The sequence below is a fragment of the Coturnix japonica genome, chromosome 5 (assembly GCF_054131305.1).
Source record: "Coturnix japonica strain WE chromosome 5, WE-NBRP24, whole genome shotgun sequence".
NCBI classification, from domain to species: Eukaryota; Metazoa; Chordata; class Aves; order Galliformes; family Phasianidae; genus Coturnix; species Coturnix japonica.
The window spans coordinates 44205993-44227197 of NC_140667.1; the positions used below are offsets into that span (position 1 = coordinate 44205993).

Here is a 21205-nt window from a genome sequence, read left to right on the forward strand (position 1 = left end):
CCCTTTTTCTGAAGAAATGAAACACTGTTAGATGGGAATATATTGTCAGGAAATGTGGAGGAAGAGGTGCAAAGACAAGGTGTCCCTGGCCATAGTGGGATGGCTGGAACTGAATGCTCTCTGGTTGTCCTGTCTAACCCAAGCTACACTGTCAGTTTGTAAATAGTACTCCAACCAGCACCAGTCCCTGCACACCCACTGGGGCCTCTACAGTGTAAATGTTGATGTTTCCCAGCAGTCACCCCAGTCTGGATCTAGTCTTCCCATAGCTCTGCTAGTTATCCTTGTACCTCCCTTTTGCCTGTCCAACCTTCTATCAAAATAAACAACTTGTTCATATTTACATTGGCCTTGACCCATCCCAACTTCCCAACAACTACAACAGTTCCCTGAGTTGGTATTTCAGATCCATAGGTTCTGCTCTGAGTAAGACTGAGACATTGCCTGTGGAATAGTTGTGTGATTTCTTATTTCTTTTTATTTTTAAAGATCTATGCAAGCCCTGCTAGTGGTGCTGTGGGGGTGGCCTCTAGCAGGGCTGGGAAGGGTGCTGAGCACCGCTGGCTCTTCTCTTCCTGGAATGCCCCCTGGATGAACAGCCCCTGCCTCAGTCATGAGCGCTGTTGCTGTGGCTGCAGTCCTGGGCAGCAGGTCACACTCCTGCCCCTTGCTCGATGTTCCTGAGGTTCTCCCCCATCTCCATGGGGACAGGTGTGGGATGGGCACCCAGATGCCCCCCGGTGTCCCCTGGTTTCACTAGGCTGTTGCTGATCCAGGACCTGTCAGGCCCTCAGGCTGCCATCCCACTCTGCTCTCCCTCAGCAAGTCCATCCTCCACCTGCTCCCTGTGCCCACATTTATATCACATGCCCCCACACTGTGTGAAGGGCCACAAGTTGCCTGTGAACAGAATATGTTGCCATGCTCTGGCAGTCTGTAGAATCCTAGTAGTCAGGTTTTTTTACAAGGGTGTCTTATCTGATATGATTCTATAGGGGCAGGATATAAATGATATCCTGTTAAGGACAGGTCCGTGGACATAGTAGCATCCTCATAATCTGCTTCTGGCAGACAATTTGTTTGTGTCGTCTTTTTCTCAGTCATAGAAGAGTTTACATCTCCATGATTTTCTTAGTGATGGCTAATTGTGGGCTTTGTAAATTAGGTAAGTTTGTTATTAGAATTGTAAGTTCACCATCGGACATTGGGATTCTTTGTGGTAGTACTTGGAAACACTTCTTTTATTTCCCAAAATGATACATTCCTCGATGCTACCATTTCTTTGTTTAATTTTATTAGTGCAGTTTTGCAAAAAGCCTGTATCTGAGTGATGGCAGAACTAAGCAGCATCGTAAATGGATCACTGAGGGCATCTGATGTGGCTGTTCCTCTGAGCAGAAATACTCCTTGCTTTGGGCAGATGATGTGGAGGTTTGTTTTAGGTTGAATGGAACTATAACTTGAGCAAGTCTTGGTTCTTTGGGAAAATAAGCTGTTCAGACGTGGGGGAGCATTGCTAACAAGGGTGAGAGGTGCAGGAAAATGTGGTTAGAGAAAAGTGCTGCAGAAGTCAGAGTTATTTGTGAAAGCCGTGATAAGAATTTAGAGTTGATGCTTTAAAATTCAATATATATATATTTTTCTTTTTGCCTGTCATTCCCCTTACAGCATTCCTCTGGCAGTGTGCTCTGTTTTCAGTGGGACTACTGGCAGGTATTGCTTCAGGCAATATCTTAGCCTCATCACTGAGGTTTCACATCAATGGTTTCTCACTTGTACAGATTAGTGATTATTCTAGCTCTTATCTATATGTGCTGCAATTATAGCACTCTGCTATAAACTGAATTTAAAAATTATAGGACTTATTTGCGTTAAGGATCTTTGGAAAGAGATATCTTCATAGGTGTATGTCCTTTGTTTACAAATGGTAAAAAGTTTTTGAGATATGACAGACCATCTTAAGTTAACATCCCTTTTTACAGCTTGAAATATGAGGAAACATATATTTATTAGGCAGTCATACCTACCATCTGCTGAACTCTGATTGATAATTTGTGCTGAGATCAATAGAAATGTCCTATAATTATGGTGTCAGGTCTGGCTGCAGAACTGAAGACAGAAAGCAAATGCCCACATGTCACTCGACATTTTCTCAGAAGTATTGCTGCCCCACTTGCTCACCTATCAAGCATGGTGAATTGCATTTCTTCTCATTGATTACTAGCTTTCTTGCGCAGCCAAAAGCATTGCCAGCTATTCCCTGACATGATGTAAAATCAGTTGAATACTTTGGCAGGTACATTGTGTTAAGAAATTGTATTTTTAAAGTGCCATTAAGTGGATGTTTTTAGTGTAGATTTTTTTTTTCATCTCATCTCTCAAGTGGCAATATCTGTGTTTTAATATGTATGTATGCATCAAAGTAGATGTGTCTCTACACCAACATTTTTCTTTATTGTAATGATACGCCATTTTGAACTAAGTATTCATAAATGATTTTGAAAAGAGCTGTCTGAGAGAATGATTTTATTTATCACTGTCACAAGTCTTTAAAATCCATAGAAAAGGTGCTTCGGCTGATGGCACTGTAATTTTGAACACCTTTCTTGACCGGGCTTTAGAAATCACACTTCGTCAATGAATACCCAGAGGGTTACATATTGCCTTGTCAAAGTTGGCATAGTCATTATTCACTCATGTAGTGCCAGAAGTGTTCGGGGGCTGTAATGGTCTTGTAGTGATCCATGTTACTAGATTTCAGTGATCTAACAACAATTTACCAAATGCTGCTTCCTATGTCAGGAAGGGCAAGCAAATAAACTGTCCTGTCAGCCTCAACACCAGCATGCACACTTGCTTCCAGGAACATCTGTGGCATGAAAATCGCAAGGGCTGTTTCTTATTCATCTTTCTTTAAAATAAAAACTGTTATTCATGGAGAAATACTTCATGCATTCATTGGTTCATCTGTGTATCACACAAATAGCTCTGCAGGGGACACAGCTCATGAGGGACACAGCTCCAGCAATTTCCTTCTCTAGAGCATTTGAAGCATTTGCTTGATGGCTGATTCGCTGAAGTCAGTGGACATGTTGGTTTTCTTTTGCATGTGAGAGGTATTGCTGCAAAGCTGGTTGGGCCTGGCCAGTTGGTTGGAACCTGCAATGGCGGGCTATGTAGAAAAGGGCTGGGTGCCCTCTCTTGGTCGTCTACACAATAGCATCCACACGCGTACCTGGAAGCATATGAGAATGGAATGGTGCATTTGCTTCAGAAGTGGAAAGAAGGTTCAAAGCTTGTGACAAATGAAAAATATTTAAATGTTGGGCTACAATTCATATCTAAACAGTGCTACTCTAGCTTTGGGTGAGATAGAATTGAGTCTGTTGGTCCATCCTAACAACAGGACTAATAGACCTCTCCAGTGTTCCTTAGATACTGATAATCGCTGCAGATGAAAAAGTCACTGTTCCTTAGCCTGATGTTGCTATGGTCTTTCCTGTTTGTCTCGTGCCATTTATCACAGCTGTGTTTTGTCATGTAATTTACATTTTGATGAAATGCTGTGACTGCAGTTATTTCAACACAATTGCAGTTGGGTGGAAACTCGGCCTGAAGCCTTGTTCATGAATGCTGATGCCAATGCAAACATCTGTAAACTTGTAAGGTTATTCACTTTATCAGATGTCTAACCTACTAGTTCTGAAACTATGGAGTACCCTGAAATGCCTAGTGGAAGGCACAGTTTTAATCTTTGTTATTGGTTTTCTGATACATGATTGTTTTGTGGTGTGAATAAAGATATAGTTATTTGCCATCTCATGATAGCTTATACTGGTAGGATGATGTTTGTATTTGCATAAGTATCTCTCATTCAGTCTTTCACTGGGAAACCTTAGTGCTCACAGTTAGGAATGGAACAGAAAGCACTTGAATTGAAAGAAGTCTTATAAAGAGGTGTGTAAATTTGGGTAAATTTCTCCAGGTTGAGAAGACAGAAGGATTCAGAACAAGCAACCTTCTAGCCCAACAGAGTGCGTATAAAGGCAGAGAACAGATCTTACAGTTTTGGGAAGCCATGTGAGAGATTACACAGGACAAAGGCACAGTGATAAAAGAGGAGGTCACAGCTGAGATGTCTGAAAGGTTTGGAGAAGAGTGGCATGCCATGAATCAGAATTATTTGTATTGCAATGTTCCATTTTTTGTGAGCTTGAGTCAGAGCCTCTGACATCATTTGTATACTGTTGCAAGAGGATTAGTGCATCTTGTTGCAAACCAGTTCTTGTTCTTACTAATTAAAAGCAGAATGCATTTAATATTGAAGGGCAAAATACTCATATCATCTACTTGCATTCTTCTGCTTGAGCTGGTAAATCAAAACAACCTTGCGTGCAATGAGACTTCAGTATGCTCTGCCAGTGCATGTACAGCAGTCATTGATCACAACAAAATATTTCCTGAGGTTCATGATGAAATACATTCCTAAATGCCTTTGTGCCCAGAACAGTCTGCACACTGCCTGCCAAGGCTACCTACTGCTATTCTGAGTGGAGCTATTTTAGCTGATAAGTAACAACAGATATAGTATTAAATTTTCCAGTATATTTATAATTAATTTACATGACCAAAATTTGAACATCAACCTTGTTCCCAAAGGTAGAGTCAACACAGAGTTGAGTTCTATAAAGGCTGTAATTCATTAGTTTTCCTATATGGTACATCTATGTATCTCTGAATGTTTCACACACAAATAAAAGACGATAGTGAAGAAGGGAAGAGGGCTGAATTATTCACTTTTGTGCACTGCAACTTGTGTAATCATATATGCCATGATCAAGTGAATATAAAAGACCATAAGCAAGGTTTGGAGCTGGTATAAATTAGTATAATCCCATTGAAGTTGATGAATGTGTCCAGGGTAGCTTCTGTGAAGGGTCAGTTCTGCTTTAAACTCACTGCTTTGAATGACTGTAAAGAAGAATCAGACCTGAGGTCTCAGATCTTGTTTATACATATTAAGCCACAGGAAAGCAGGGGGAGAATGACCTGTAAGTAAAGGTCTTCAAATATTATTTTGAGAGGTAGAAATTTGCAGAAATACATGCAGGAAACTGGATTCACTGAAGCAGTCAGATTTCAGATGACTGCTCTTGGAGAGAACGGAAAATAAGGGGCATGGAAGAATTTCTGTTCCAAGCCATTAACTGCCTCTGTTTTCTGATACTTCATAAGGAACCTAGATTGGGAATAAAAACCCTCTGTCTATTTGACAATTGCATAGGTTAGAAAACAGTGCAAATTTTAGGAAAATGCTGCATGGAAAATGAAGTGCAGCTTCTGAGTTAATTAATTGCTCAGTACTGGTAAAGCAATGTAACCATTTATTAAAATAGACAAGGTTTTTGTGCGATTCACAGCTGAACTGCCTGCTAATTAAGAAACCTAATATTCATTTAGATAATAGTCTTGTCAATAATTGTGGAGAAAAGGAAGCAACATTTTATTAACCGAAAGAAAATGGGATGGGTGACTTCTGGATATTAAAATAAAAAAAAACTACAGAGGTTGAGAGATATTGTTACTGAATGGTACCAGACATTTCCTGTCGAGTGATTACGTTCTACTAGACACCTGCCAGTACACTTCTCTCATCAGTCATCATTATAATCAGTTTTGGTTTTCCAGTCTATCTAATAACAAGCTCCAGGGAATACTTAAGTATATTGTGAGGGAGTAAAGGATATAGGAATAAAAATGGAAATGTTATTTGTTTACCTACTAAAATAAGTTCCTGAATCCTTAATGGGGTACATCTCATTTTCAAAGAGTCGGTGATGGACAGTTCAGTTCCCAGATGAAATTTTAGCTACATCCTATTAAAAGAGTTTGGGTGTTGCAGAACACACCTGCTGAATTGTATGGATTGTAGAGTGGGATTTGGAGTGGTTTTCCTAGGGGAGGCAGGACAATGCAAAATGAAATTGAGAAGCCCCACTCATAACAGGAAGTGCAGGAACATTCTGGAATGTATCAACACCTTGTATTTTAAGGACATTTGTGTCTTAAGGATGCTTAGAATCATAGAATCCTTTGCGTTGGAAGAGACCCTTAAAGATCATCCAGTCCAGCTCCCCTACAGTGAACAGGGACACCAACAATGCAATCAGGTGCTCAGAGCCCAGTCTGTCCTGACCTTGAATGTCTTCAGGGATGGGGCATCCACCACCTCTCTGGGCAGTGTGTTCTGATGCCTCACCACCCTTACTGTAAAAAACGTTTTCCTGATATCCAATCTACATCTCCCCTTTCAGTTTGAAACCAATTTTCCCTTGTTTTATTACAACAGACCCTGCTCCTGCACTGAGGACTCCACTTCTGTACACAGTGCTCCATGTGAGTTCTAGGGGAAAGCTGCCACTCCAGTGCATTTGATGCGGGTCTGAGAGCAGAGACTGGCTGACCCTCAACCTCTTCGCTCCCCCCATCTTCCTCTTGCTTCTAGATGTCATGAGAGCAAAGTGATCATCTCCTTTCAAACTAGTGACATTTGGGAAAAAGCTGAATTCCAAGCTGGTGGTTTGAGAAACCTCTTAATTTTTTCATCATTTTCTGCAGCGAGTGCAAGAAGGCAGCGATGTTCTGGTAAAACCACCACCATTTTTTTTGTGAAGAATCTTTACTCTCAGCCTTTTAGAGAGGGATGCCCAAAGCATAATAAACACACTGAAATTACAAACTATTGCTATCACAGTTTACAAGTTCTTAGTTAAGCTCTTTGTGCTTTGTCGATTGTTGTAATTCTGCATAGCAGCATGTAATTAAAATATTTATATGTAGATTACAGACCATTTAGGTTGGAATCCTGTTAGATGCTGAGCAAAATTTTGATAGTTCTGGGAGATCTAAGCTGCCAAGGAAGCATGAGGAGGCTCAGAGTAGTTTGAGTTGCCCAGCATCTGGCAGAATGCCTTAACATTGATTTGTTTTTATGTTGGGATAAAACAGGCAAAAAATAAGGAAGCAGTTTAGGGCTCAATTAACAAACAGCCTTTAAAAAATGTATTTCACTTTCTGCCTTAGGCTTTGCCTAGGGCTAGCCCTGTTCACAGAGCTAAGACTTTGAATAGCAAAACTGCTCATATACAAAATATCCTGTAAACAGTCATTTCATATAAAATATGAGCAAGTTAAAACATCTAAGAGACAGCAATTAACATCACAAACACCTTTGGAAAGGAAATAAATCAGGCTGCTCTTGGGTCAAATTACTCAATGTGACATCCAATATCAAGTTTTTATCTTTTAAAAATGTTTAGACATTTTTCATTTTGGACTTGAGCATGAAGTAAGATGGGATGAAGGTATCATATGGTTCTTTTCTAGGACATTATGAGACTCTGTCCTATGTGGGGAGAATTTTGTACATGAAGGAGTGCTGCAGCGATCAGAGCTCTCCTGCAGATGGAGCATACATTAGATCAATCTATTAATTATGACAGTGGTTATTCTTTCCTATTGCACTTCACAAAGGTCCAGAAGGCCTATGCTATACCTAAAATCTATTTGATTAATTCTCTAATGTATTCTTACCAAAGATTATGTTAAGACAAAGAGGAATAAATTTTGAAATTTCTTTTTGAAGAAGCAATAGAAGTCAACTCTACAGAATGATGACAGCTGGGACCATGTTCCTATGATCCTCCATCTAGGAGGAGCTAATGCCTAGGGAGAGGATGCTCCTACTCCTCCCTCCCAATCTACAAATCATCTAGGAGGGTGGGGAATTGAGATACTTCAGTGCTTACAATCCTTGTACTCCTTTAATAGGGCCAACCGCTACATGACCTTTTGCTGAATTTTTCTGAGGTTTTAGGAAGGTGCAGAAGTTAAATCAATGAAAGGACATGACACACATTCATCTGCTTTATTTTACTGAATTTATTTCTGATTGTCTTTTCTAAGATCTTTTTGCCTCACTTTCCATTCAAGATAATTTCAGCTGGTGTCAATAGAGGATAAGTCCTGCCAAAAGCAAAGTGATTCACTTTGAGTCTATGTTCAGTTTGTCTATACAGTCTCCCTTTATGAATGCAAAAAAAAAAAAAAGAGATCTACTTAACATTTTTATGTGATCCCACACAAACTTCAACTTCATGCCCTTTGGAGAAAGTTATCATGTAATCTTCCTAAATGGAGTTGGTACAAATTTTGTCAGCACTATATGCAAAACTGAATTTTTCTGCACCAAGGATTGAATTTGGGATCACTTATGCCACAGGGAACAAAGAGAGAAGCCAGGAGGGTATGAAGAATAAAATCATTGAATACCTTCGTAATGAGAACTTCTGCGCCAAACCTATATAAGGAGCACAGCTAGTGTAGTAGACAGAAACAGGAGGTGCTCCTGAGCTGGTCTCTGCTATCTCTCTGCTGTCCTTGTGTTTGAGTCTGTAAAATCAGGAGCTATTCTTCCTTTGGTAGAAGTTTCATTTCAGTAAAACAAACTGACAATTAGAAGTAAAATATATATTATATTTTTATAAACCACGAGCTCCTTTGAAAATCTGTAAAACGGTGAATTGATTGTAAGCTTCTGAATGGCATGCATCTTTTATGAAAACAAGCCCAGGGTAACTTACACATATACTAAAGGTTATAACAGACATAAGTACATAAAAAGTACATAAAACATCTAGTATGAGTGGCGGATTTTTAAAGCACATTTCTTTTGTGATCATAGTTTTTCTCTTCAGCAGTAATCCTTGCTGGGAGTGCGGTTGTTATCTAGATTATGTAAATTCTGTTTTCCATTGGAAATACCATTTTTATTTTTTTTTTAATAAAGATGTGTAGTATTAAAAAGTGCTATGGTATTTCAAATTTCTGCTTGAGAAGCAGTTGAAGTTTTAAGGAGGAATCATATTACTATTAGTTAAAGATGAATAGTAATTTTGAATGCTCTGTATACTTTGAAAACAAAGTTCCTGGTTTTCTTACCCTGATATATTTTGATGCAGCACCTGCTGCTTCTCCTGATAGAATGATTCATAATTTAGTTTTACACTGTGGATTTAGTAACAGGAGCATTGACTGATTTTGTATTGCTCAGTTTTGTTTCATTGTCTACCCATATCATTTCATATCTTAAACTGATTAGGCATGAAATTGTCTACTAATTTGCTTGTGCAGTGACACGTGGACTTGAATTCAAGCCGGATCTCTTTGTATTATGTCCATCACAATTAGCTGTTCATGTTGCATCAACAGGAACAGCTCTACCACATTTGAACTCAACTTTCAAATACTCTCACTTGATGCAGCCCTGTCAATCATAGATGGGCTACCTTAGACCTCCGGTATCTTCTCAGCTCTATTCTTTTTTCTATTGTTCAGTCAATTTATCCACTCTCAAGCAAGTAGTAGTGTACTGTTTTCTAGGGTATATTCCACAAATTCTCAGTGGGCAGCCTTACTTATTCAACTGGACCTTGTGCAACAGGACAAAATTTAATTGGAAATACTGCTGTTGATTGTGATGTAGATTGGGACAGTGCTAGTTTGTTAATAAGGTAGAGCGTCCAAAAATATGTCATGAAAATGAAAGGCAGTCTCCCAGGTTTCTTGCAGAAGTTCCAGCAGGTTTTTTCAAGTTGCAGTCAGAATTACTTCAATGACATCTCCCTCGTGCTTTTATATTTCCAAATACTGTCTCATTTGGAAATCAGAAAGACAAAGATACTTGTAAATGAGATTGTGGCTGATAATAAAAAGAATCATTGCAACATTTCTCCTCCTCTGTAAAGGATGGCTGTTGTATGTGTGTAGCAATGCGCTTACAGTTATAGAAAAAACGGTGTTTGCATTCAGACCCTTTGATTTGTTTCTATCCGCATGGCAAAATTATTGCAAATCATTTCCCACCTTCAGTGTCTGTAGAAAAGGAAGCAGTGAACTTACCTTACAAAGGTAATTATGAGACATATCTTTGCTTCTCCTGCAAAGCAACTAAGGTTCTATTTGCTGGGAAACACTTTGAGATTCGTGGACTGAAGGCACCATTTTTCTTTTCCTTTTTTTTCTCCATCCTATGCAAAATATCTGCACCTCCTGACCCCTCTTTCATCCACTTCATGTTCTAGTCACTTGTCTTAATATAAATAGTCTCTGAGCTGGCAACATTTCATGCAGGGGCACTGCACTATCTTCAGCTTCTCTGCAATTAATTTTCTGTCCTGTCTGTTAAGCCCAGCCCTGTGTTTTTAATGTCAGGCTGGCTTTGTTTAATATGACCAGCAAGGCAGCATATGTTTCCAAGCTGAGTCCCACTGCCATTTCTGGAGGTATCTCCCATTAATCAAGAAGGCTACTTTGTCATAGTGCAGCTAATGTTATCACCAAACTTTAAGTACAAAGGAGGAATAATAATGGGTCCTGTTTCACTAAATGGGGAACACAGCTGAGTAGCTTCCCTGATGGTTTATTAGTCTTTCAGAACATTGACTGATTTGTTTTTATTACCAAGAAAGCTTTTGTCTTATGAAAATGACTTGGGACCACAGGTCAATGTTTTTCATGTCACATCTCTATAAGAAATGCATTGCTTCATTATGCTTTGTATTCTGCCACTGAAACACGCATGTCACTTAAATATATTTGTCATTATACTACTGCCAGGCTGCCATTAAATTGTGAAGGGATATTCAGGAAATGTTTTTGCAGTAACCTTTAGAGGAAGATATATGGAAATGGACTATATCTGTTAATTAACTTTTTGATACGCAAACCGTCCAAAGTGTAAGGCTTAGTATGGATTACTACACATGATGATGTTTACACATTTTTCTGTAAGACAGAAGCAAATACATGATCCGAGTTTTAATCACCTATTTATTTATTTAAATTCAGAGGTTAAAATGTTAAAGAACAGAAGTGACATCAATAGGAAGACCACAGTAAAAGTCTCTATTCTGTCCCTCCCCAGTGGTTTCCAAAACTAAAATGATTCAAATTGTCTGCTTACCTGGATGATGTCTAAACAAACACACAATGTAAGCAATACAAGGAGAAGTAAAAAATAAAAATAAAAAAATCCCAAAGCTGGGTGTACCAAATAAAGTTTAGAATTACAGTGGGAGTAGTAATTCCAAGAGAAAAGTTTTGACAATGTTAGCCTGTTTTTATTCTTTCGGGTTATTATCTGGCATATGCAGAATAAAATAGGTTGCAGGAGCTTTACAGTCAATCTGAAAATATATGGAATATAGCTGTGGTATTAGGTTTTTGAGAAACCAGGAATACAGGAAGCCAATATAATTGTTTGTGTGCATGGGTGTCTCACTAGGAGACAACCAAAGCAAAGATACCAGAATGACCTGCAGTGTCCCTTTTATGCAGGTTTGCACCTTATTACAGTGTAGTTCAATATTCAAAATTACATTTCTGGAGAAGTTCTGCCTCCTGAATTTGCTGCTTTTGTTAGAGTTGCTCTTTGGCAATATTGCTTATAAACTCAGTGTTATTCAGTGATTCACAAAATGCTTTTCTAAATCCAGTTCACTCTACAGTGCCTGGAACTACATGCAGACGCCCACCTGTTTTGGGCACTGGGCATTTGAATTTTAGGATAGCAGTAAATGTCTACCTGAACTGCTTAACCATTTACAGTTCTCACAAAGCTTCAGTGAAAGAAACAACACTGTAACATAGACATAAGAGAAGAAAAATTGCTTTAAGGAATATTCCAGTGCAGTTCACTAACCATTAAGTATCGTTCTACTTTTGTGAGCTTAAATCTCTACTGACATGAATCTTTTATGTCCTGCAGTGCAAGTAGTAATAGTTGATTAACTAATGCAGTTAGTTTTCATTAAACCCCAGAAAGTTTGGAATTGCTCATTATCTTTGAGCAACTAAGTCCACTTTTTCTGTTATTTAAAAGTTTCTTTTTGTTTTTTAATAAACAAGCATTCCTGATTGCATTCCTGAATTACAATTTAGATATCAGTGTTTAAAAGATAAAATTGAGGTCATTTGAGATGAGTTTTAGAGCACAGTAATGCATAACTTAACTTCCTGTGAAGTAGTATTCATTGTTTCTGCCCCCTTTTTAATGTGAGTTTCTTACTCTGAGTTTGTTAGGTTAAGAACTAACACTAATGGCATTAAATAAGATGAGCAGAAAATGGCAGAGAAATAAAGAGCTAAAATTCCATAGACAGTTACAGCAAAGTCGTGTCCCTGGATCTTCTACATATATAATCCTGTGCCAAATTCAGGAACTGATTATGGAAATAACGTATGCAGAAATAGGGACACATTTCTCTGGAAAAGGACAAAAGCAAATTGTTAAACTTTTTGCTTTCTTAAAAAAACATACTCAGTATTATTCATAAACCAGCCATGTTTTTAGGCCCAAAATGGACTGCAAAAATATACAGTTTATTTTACTTTGTATCACTCTCTTTGTGCTAGCCTCCATTATTTAAGCTTCCTTTGTAATTTTAGTTTCAGATTTCTTTGCTTTTCATGATTTTCTTCCAAGATCATGTGTTTAAAGTCTTATTTCATTTCCTCTCCTTGCTTTATTTTTTTGTACTGTTATTTTTTGCATTGTAGTGAGCAACCGGGTGCTTCCTAAGCCAGGTGATACATACATTTGTTCTTCTCTGTAAATAGGCTCTCCTGTTAAAAATACATTAAAATACTACCTTCTCTAGTCTTTTTTTTTTTTTTTTCCTCAGAAATGGATTAATTTGAAAAGAAAAAATATTCTGAATGAGAAAACTGAAGTGCAGACAATCAGTTTAACTGCTTTAAAATCAAAGAAACAAGGTTATTACCAGGAAACACAGGGCCGCAGTCTTTAGCTGAAGTATATCTCTGGTCAGTGATTTTTATTCATTAGTTTGCTCTGTCCCCACTATCCATGGTGAATCATGTTATCAGACAGCAATAAATCTTAAGCTGTAGACCTCTGATAGGAGTCTATAGGCCATCACACTGGGAAATGTTTGTTTCAGACCTCTATATTATTGAACATTTGTGTAATTCAGACTCGATATTCATAGATGTTATGTAGCTAATAATTTGATAGCCATGTTCATTTTAATACTAAGAAGTTCAGACACTGTGGACTGTTTACTAATGCAAATTGTCTCTAGTAATTTGGTAATAAAAAATGAAAGTATATGTCAGCTATAATTGTATGCTTAAAATGTACATGAAAATTTGTGTGCTGCTTACAGTCTACTGAAGGAATCTTTGCTGCTCTAACACGACTCGTATATAGGAATAGTAATAGTTATAGGTTTGGGTTATTTTTATGTAGGAAAAGTGTTGATAAACACTTAAGCTCCCACTACACTGGGATTTATGATAAGGTTCACCTATTCTTGTTTAGTAATCTAAATGATGTGGAAAATTCTACATTGACAAATACTCAGCTGTTATATTGTCCTGACCAACTCAAGCATTTCAAGCAAAGACAAGTCTTAGTACCTGACTTTTTATTTTTCTCAGCTGCTCTGCCTGTTTTTGATCCTCATTGTGCTACTTCAGAATGAGAGATGTTATGTAAATGCTAATGTAGTACAAGGGGGAAATAATTTGACTAATATAGGTTGAAAGGTCTTATGAATAGAAACTAAAACAACTGTAGAGAAGTCACTTAAGTCACTGCTGAGATGCATCAATCTCTGGTAATGCATAAAAGCTAATTAACATTGCAGTGAACTGGAGGCAATTCAGAAGAAAACATTAGATGAGGAAGTACAAAAGACAATAAAATGTGTTTTGTCTTACTGATGAGGAATAAGTAAACATCTACAAATGTCCAGAAGAGACCTTGGCAGTGAGGAGGAAGACTTGGTCTGGAAATGTCCTCAGGGGTGCTGTGTCTGTAGGAGTAATAGAAGTGAAGTATATGAGGTCAGGTTGCTATGTGAAAGATGATTAAGGCTTTTTCTGGGCTACTGACTGGCAGCTCTTGAGGCTGTACACATAGAACCCCTTAATGCAGATAAAACATTTTTACTTTTTGAGTATTCATACTTGCATACTCAGTTAATATAAGGTGTTCTTCTGTTGTATATATAGAATCTGTAATTGGAGAGTAGCAAAAGTCGCAAAATACTGAATCCCAAGTTCAGTCTTTCAAAACAAGAAATAGAAAAAACATTTTTTTTCATGCAATTAGAGCTGAGCTATAAAACGTTGCTCATACCATTTTAAAAACAGTTTTCCTCTGACAAGTTCTGCCCTTAATACTCTTAATATCTTTTGGATTCTATTTCTTGTTGTGGGATTATATAGTTTCCTAGTGCCAGTCCTAGGCTGAACTATCTCAAAACTGTTATTCCTTTTACATAATCATTTGCTGTTTTCATTCTGGGGTTTGCTATCTAGGGACATTTGTGCCAAGAATGCTCTGTGGAAAATAAGCATTCACTCCATTACTTCTCCTAATAGTTGAATTGTCCTTTCCTGAATTTTCTCCCAAATATCTAAATGGGCTTCTTTGTTGAATGCTAACAGTAACAGGCTTCTACTGATGTGATACAGGGGAACCTAGGGGACAAGCTTCAAATCTCCTTTGATTGAATGGCTTTTGTCACCTCTTTCCTCCCTTCTAGATTTTTTAGCTTTCCTCCTTGTAAGTTCTACATTCATATTATATACATTCTTGAAATATCTGTCAGAATAATGAGACTTACTGTGTTGAATTTACTCCTTCTACTCAAATGATAAAATGAAATGGATTTATGTGTCCTTCTTCAGGTTAGCACAGTTATTATTGTGATGTTTTTTCCCCTTCCATCCATAATCAATTACCTCCAGGTGTTCAGTTTCTCAGTAGATATCCTGAAATGAAGGTTTAATAGGGCTGCATCTAATTTTGAGTAGTATCAGTATGAAGCTCAGTAATTAGTCAACTTATCAAACTGTGTTTAAAAAGATGGTAAAGATATGGTCTTGCTCTTTGTTGTTCAAACTGAACATAAGCCTGCTGTGTACCTTAACGACTAACCTGCTATTTGAAGATCTCACAGATGTGAGCTTTAGCTTATAAGTGCCCATCAGCAATATAAGAACAACAACAACAACAACAAAATTCACAACTTTTAGACTATTTCCATGAACAACTTTTGACTAGTTGATGTTTTAATGAGTACCTGAGCTCTGCAGATGAGGTCCAGCACAATTTCTAGGGAAGTGAGCTCTATTGTAAACAGAAGGAAAGCTGAAGTAGATGGATAGTTTCACAGAGCCAGTGCTGACAGAATCAGTTGGAAAAAGCACATAAATGTTTCTTGGAAATATTCCTGTTCATGTGATTGAGATGCATCTTGAGATGTATCAGTGAAATTAATTTTTAATGATAGATATATTTTCTTCAGAATGCCGGCCCTCCTTCTGATAGTTATGTTAGCAAAGCAGTCTCAGACTTAAGGCGTACAGATAGAATCATAGAATTCTTTGAGTTGGAAGTCATCTAGTCCAATTCCCCAGCTGTGAACAAGGACACCTACAGCTGGTCAGTTGCACAGAGCCCCATTTAGGCTGACCTTGAACGTCTCCAAGGACAGGGCTTCAACCACCTCTCTGGGCAACCTGTGCCAACCCATTATTGTAAAGACCTTTTTCTTGATATCCAATCTAAAACTCCCCTCTTTTAATTTGCAATTGTTTTCCCTTGCCATATTACAGCAGACCCTGCTACAGAGTCTGTCCCTTCTTTCTTTTGGTCCCTCCTTTAAATGCTGCTATCAGGTCTCCCTGGAGACCTTCTGTTCTCCAGGCTGAACAGCCTCAGCTTTTTCAGCCTGAATACTTTTGCACTGTATGTTGTTCCTTCATGGAGATAATTTGAAGAAATATTTGTGGTGCATGGGGCTGCACTTCACCTGGACTCTGCAGCAGTATGACAGATTATCAGCAAATCTGTGACACTAAAGATAGACCTCCCAGCAACTTTCTTCATTGCCTATGACAAAAGGAATTTCCCTTTGCAAAGGCTGGATGTTTTACTTGGCAGAGATTACCCAGGTGGTTATCCCTGTGAGAATTCATGTCATGATGCTAATCTCAAAGTAACAAAGAAAGAAACAGGAGGAAAAACAGAATCGATAAACTAAATGAGATGAGGGAGGAAAACATGAAAATTACAAAGAAAAACCAATTAAAATAAGAGAGAGAGAGTGAGAGAGAGAGCAAGCTAAATGTTGCCAACCCTCACCAGTGCATTCGTAAATATGATGGATGACTGGGTGGAGCTAAGGCATTCTCTGAAGCACATTTGTATATAGCATGATGTCTTCTAAAAATCAGCTGAGTGATGTGTGTTATCTATCCATTTCTGAAAAGCTGAGACCTTGATGTTGATACGAGTTACAATGAAGTTAAGGATTATTACTTAGGCATATATATATATACACACACACACACACACACACACACCCTTGAAATTAATTTGACGACAGTATACCAAAATCTAAATTATTTTCTTATCATCTCCCAACCATTAAATTCCTGAGGCTGAGCTGCATAAATGCTTTACATAAAAGCAGTTCCTGGTCACTAGGGGATATATTGCAGAAAAATTGCCTTTCAAGCTTGGTTATGTAATGCCCACTTATTTTAATTAGAATTTTGCTCTCAGAGTCCCCTGTTAACTATGTGGTAAGATCCTCAGAACGCAGTGGAGATCTCTGATAACATATGCAATCTATCTGCTTCTCTCAGCAGGGAGTTGGCCTTTGGTGCTTGTCTCTCAGACATGTGAGCCCCCAGTAGCAACTTGCAGTGTTGTTTATTATTCGTGCTTACTCAGAACAGGTCTTGTTCCTCCGCTATCAGAACTGCAAGAAATGTATGTGTAAGCATTGCATATCTTTAATTCTCCTGTAGAGAAGTGGCCCTCTGGGAAGAAAGTCAAATAAAAAGCAGCCTCAACTGTACTCCAGATAGCTGAAAACCAGGAATGGGACCAAGCCCAATTATTCACAAGATGATGCTGATGTTAGTCTTTTCTCAGGAAGGAAAAACAAGAACAATTTTATATATATATATATTTTTCCTTCAGTAAGTAAATTCCAGCTAATTAAAGGTTTCCCTTTTTTCTCATGGCAAGCATGTGAAAAGTGTGGTTTAACCTCTCCACACCTACAACCAAGTGCCTTGTCTTCCTGTGCCTTCTGTGACACATCCTGTTCCAGAACACAGAAACTTACTTGGGCAGGCACTGAAAGAGAATCAGTATGCAACCGTAAAGGTAAGCCAAACCTTACATATATGATATCTTAAAATGGCAATTTGCATAAACAAATGTTGTGGCAACAACCCCTTTTCACTATTTGATCCAGCATTCTTGCACTTCTAACTGAGCAAACCAAGGAATTTATTTCCATGTATCTGTGCTAAGTCTACGTGCACCTGAAATTCCTGATAACGGTGCTATGCTTTGTTACAATGACAAATTACAGGGTATGTTTCTGTTTCTTTTTTTGGAGTCCTAACCTGCATGTGCCCTAAGATAAATTCGGCACTGACCCTGAAAGGCAGTGTCCTTGTGAACTGTATTCTCTTTAAGTAACTAACTTTAAAAAATTAGAAGAAAACAGGAGGTACAGTTTTTTCCTTACACTATTTTAGAGATTGAAAACTTTATAATATTGTCATCCTTAAGTAAAAAGAAAACAAAAACCAAACAAAAGCAGGAACTAATATAAAGAATAAATGCCTTATCGAAACAAAAAAACACAAATGATCTTGCATATAGGCACAGAACAGTTTTGGAAAAGAGCAAACAGTCTCAGAGGAAAATTGAAATGCTTTCTCTGCCTGGAGTGGAGCGAGATCTCTGATAAACACTTGGGATTATACAGATTGGAAGGTAAATTTGGACAAACTTACTTAGGGAAAGAAGGTGAGCAAGTCTATAACAAAGTGAGCATTTGCAGCACCTTATTTTCCTGAGTGACTGTTTACTTCTCAGAGCAGTCACTGCAGTCAAGCAAGAAAAAAGATGCAATCAAGCATCTGCAGTGCATCTTCCTCTCGGTGGACACTATGGATATTGCCAGACATGGCAGGCTCACAAAAAGCAGGATAGAAACAAGCTCAAAGACCTTACTAATGTATCTAGGAGAATCGAATCTAGTAGAATAGCTAACCACTTAATGAATAAGTTTATTTGCAAATATGCCTATGTAAACCTGCCTCCATAATCACATGTACTCTGGTCAATACCCACAGATAGACTCTGATGGTAAAGTTAGGAGGTCACTAAACCATTTGGGTAATAACTTTATCTGAAGATCTTTAGAGACTTTGGTTTAGGAAGCTGACTTTTTCCATATTTGATCATTGATAAAACTACTGTTTTTAGCTTAATTTATCTTTAAAGTAAAGACAACTTCACTTTTATTTTACTCTTTTTTTTTTTTTTTTTTTTTTCATAGTCAAATCTGGACTGATATTTTTCTGTCTGGATACAGTGCCTCAGTACTCAAAGGTCCCTCATGGGTTTTGTCATTTTGTTGCCTGAAGTCTCTTCATTTCATTGCTAATATTATTCTTCATTCTCCCATAAGGGTGTCAGAGCCAAAGTGTCTGAATATATCTGAATGATTAAGGGTTACTCACAAACTCCATCTGTGTTCTGAGATAGTAGAGCACAGACCACTGTAGCGAAGTTTGCCATCTACTAAGCCTGAATGTTGAAGCTGAGATACGATTTTTTAGCTCAAATACTATCTTGCAATAATGCATTGAGATGGCTTTCAATGAGATCTGATGTGAAATGTGGAGTGAGTTAACTCATAGTTGTCTATAGTTGACCATATAGGTAGAGGGTAGGAAGACCTCACAGAGGAATCATGGGCTGCAGCCAGTGGGATGAAGTTCAACAAGACAAGGTGCCAGGTCCTGTATTTCAGTCACAACTCCATGGACCACTACTGTCTTTGGGCACAGTGTCTAGAAAGCCGTGTTGCAAAAATGGATCTGGGGTATTAGTTGACAGTTGGCTGAACATGATCCAGCAGTGAGCTCAGGTGGCCAGGAAGGCCAACAATATATTGGCTTGTATCAGAAATAGTGCTGCCAGCATGAGCAGGAAGGTGATTGTTCCCCTGTACTTGGCATGGGTGAAGCCATGCCTTGAGTACTGTATTCACTTTTGGGTCACTCACTACAAAAAATTATACAAGGTGCTAGAACATGTCCAGAGATGGGAAACAAAGCTGGTAAAGGGTATGGAACACAAATCTTATGGGGAGCGGCCAGGGGAACAGGGATTGTTTAAACTGGAGAAGGGGAGGTTCAGGGGGATGTTATTGCTCCCTACAAGTACCTGAAAGGAGGTTGTGACAAGGAGGGAGCTGGCCTCTTCTCCCAGGTAACAACAGTAGAATGGTAGAATGGCCTCAAGTTGCTCTAGGGGATGTTCAAGTTGAATGTCAGGAAAAATTTCTTCTCAGAAAGAAGGGTGAGATATTGGATCCGCCTGACTGAGGAGATGTGGAGTCACTGTCCCTGCAGATGTTCAAGAAATGTGGCACTGAGGGACATGATGTAGTGAGCATGGTGGTGCTGGGTTGATGATTGGAGTAGATGATCTTAGAGATCTTAATGATTCTGTGATTGTATCCTATGATATCCTACAGGTTGACTCTCAAGCCCTGAAATCACTCTTATGTAATCCTTTTGAAAAGTGTTTACTGGTGCTTTCTGCTTGACCAGTTCTGAAGACAGCAGATGCAACATATCCTTGTACTCTTGAGGGACATATATGAATGAGCTTGTGATGTGCTTTCTCTGGTTAGTATCCTCTTCAATTACAGGGTAGAAACTATCATAAGCCACTTCTTACCAGCGATGCATATGCTATGGCAGTAACATTGCTTTTCCAGCAAAAACTTCTGTTTAATTTCCTAAATTCCAGGCATTCAACTGGCATCTGAAATACCTAAATTTGTTATGCCTACATGTAGGAGCCTATTTGTGGGCTATAAGCTTTCTACAGTCACCTGCACACAAGGAACTACTGTTATTTCAGATGCCTTAGGGTATGCATGACATCCTGGTGGGCCTAGGAGACCCATAGTCAGTGGGAGGACAGGCAAGTTACATTGTCTTATCTCCAATGTGTAGGCCCTTATTAGAGTTAATAAAGGTCTAGCGTGGAATCACTGGAGCTCAGTGAGTGACTCAGCTAAGGTGCTGCTGGTTCCCTAAGCTATGGTAAATTGAATCATTCTCTAGGTCACATAGGCTAGGTATCTGCAGAGCATGGCAGGAAGTGTGAACAACTGATGCTTGTATGGACACCTTCTTTCAGACAACTGCATTGTGGTTTAAGCTAACAAGCAGCTGAATACCACACAGCCTTTTGCTCACTCCCTGTTGCTAGTGGGATGGAGAAGAGAATGAGAAAAAAAAAAAAAAAAAAAAAGAAAAGGTAGGACTTGTACGCTGAGATGAAAGCTATTTACTGGGACATAAAACACAGAGAGAAATGACAGTAATGATAATAATAATATATATATATATATATATATATGTTTGTATTCACATATATATTGAAAACAAGTGATGCGCAAAACAATTGTTCACCACCCATCGTGACTGTTCAGCCTGGCAAAGAGAAGACTGAGGGGAGATATTATCAGTGATTATGAGTATCTGATGGGCAGGAGTCTAGTGTATGAGGCCTCTTTTCAACAGTACCCAATGAGAGAAAAAGGAGCATGGGACACAAACTGGAATGTACAAAGTTCCATACAAACACAAGGAAAAAAATCTTTACTTTGAGGGTTACAGAGCAATGGAATAGGTTGCCCAGAGAAGCTGTGGAGTCTCCTTCTCTGGAGATATTCAGATCCTGCCTGGATACTTTCCTGTGTGACCTACAACAGGGAAGCTTCTTTAGCAGGGGGTTGGGCTAGATGACCTCCCTAGCTCCCTTCCAACCCCTACAATTCAGTGAAAAGGTGCACTGTTTCTTTGAATAATAGATTTTTCAGGGACTAAAGGGCTGAGATTTATGTCCTGTTTCTATGCCACAGGGCTGGCCTTATTACACTGAAGACTGAGGTGCTGTAGCACTCACGTGTACAAAATTTAATTACACTGATTTATCAAGCAATTATTTTTCCTACTAGTTTTATCCAACTGTCAGAGATCACATCCTTTCTTTGAGCAA

At 38.5% G+C, this 21205-nt stretch overlaps 1 protein-coding gene across 6 annotated transcripts in view; it reads left to right on the plus strand.

The window, feature by feature from the left end:
- Positions 1 to 21205, plus strand: part of TUNAR (transmembrane neural differentiation associated intracellular calcium regulator) — a 140383-nt gene that overhangs the window by 69930 nt on the left and 49248 nt on the right. Inside the window, exon 3 of one of the 6 annotated variants that reach the window (XM_085549410.1) lies at positions 17132 to 17272. The exons of the other annotated variants lie outside the window; for them this stretch is intronic. The gene's annotated coding sequence lies outside the window, so the exon portion shown is untranslated. The remainder of the gene's footprint in view (positions 1 to 17131; positions 17273 to 21205) is intronic. 6 annotated transcript variants of the gene reach the window in all.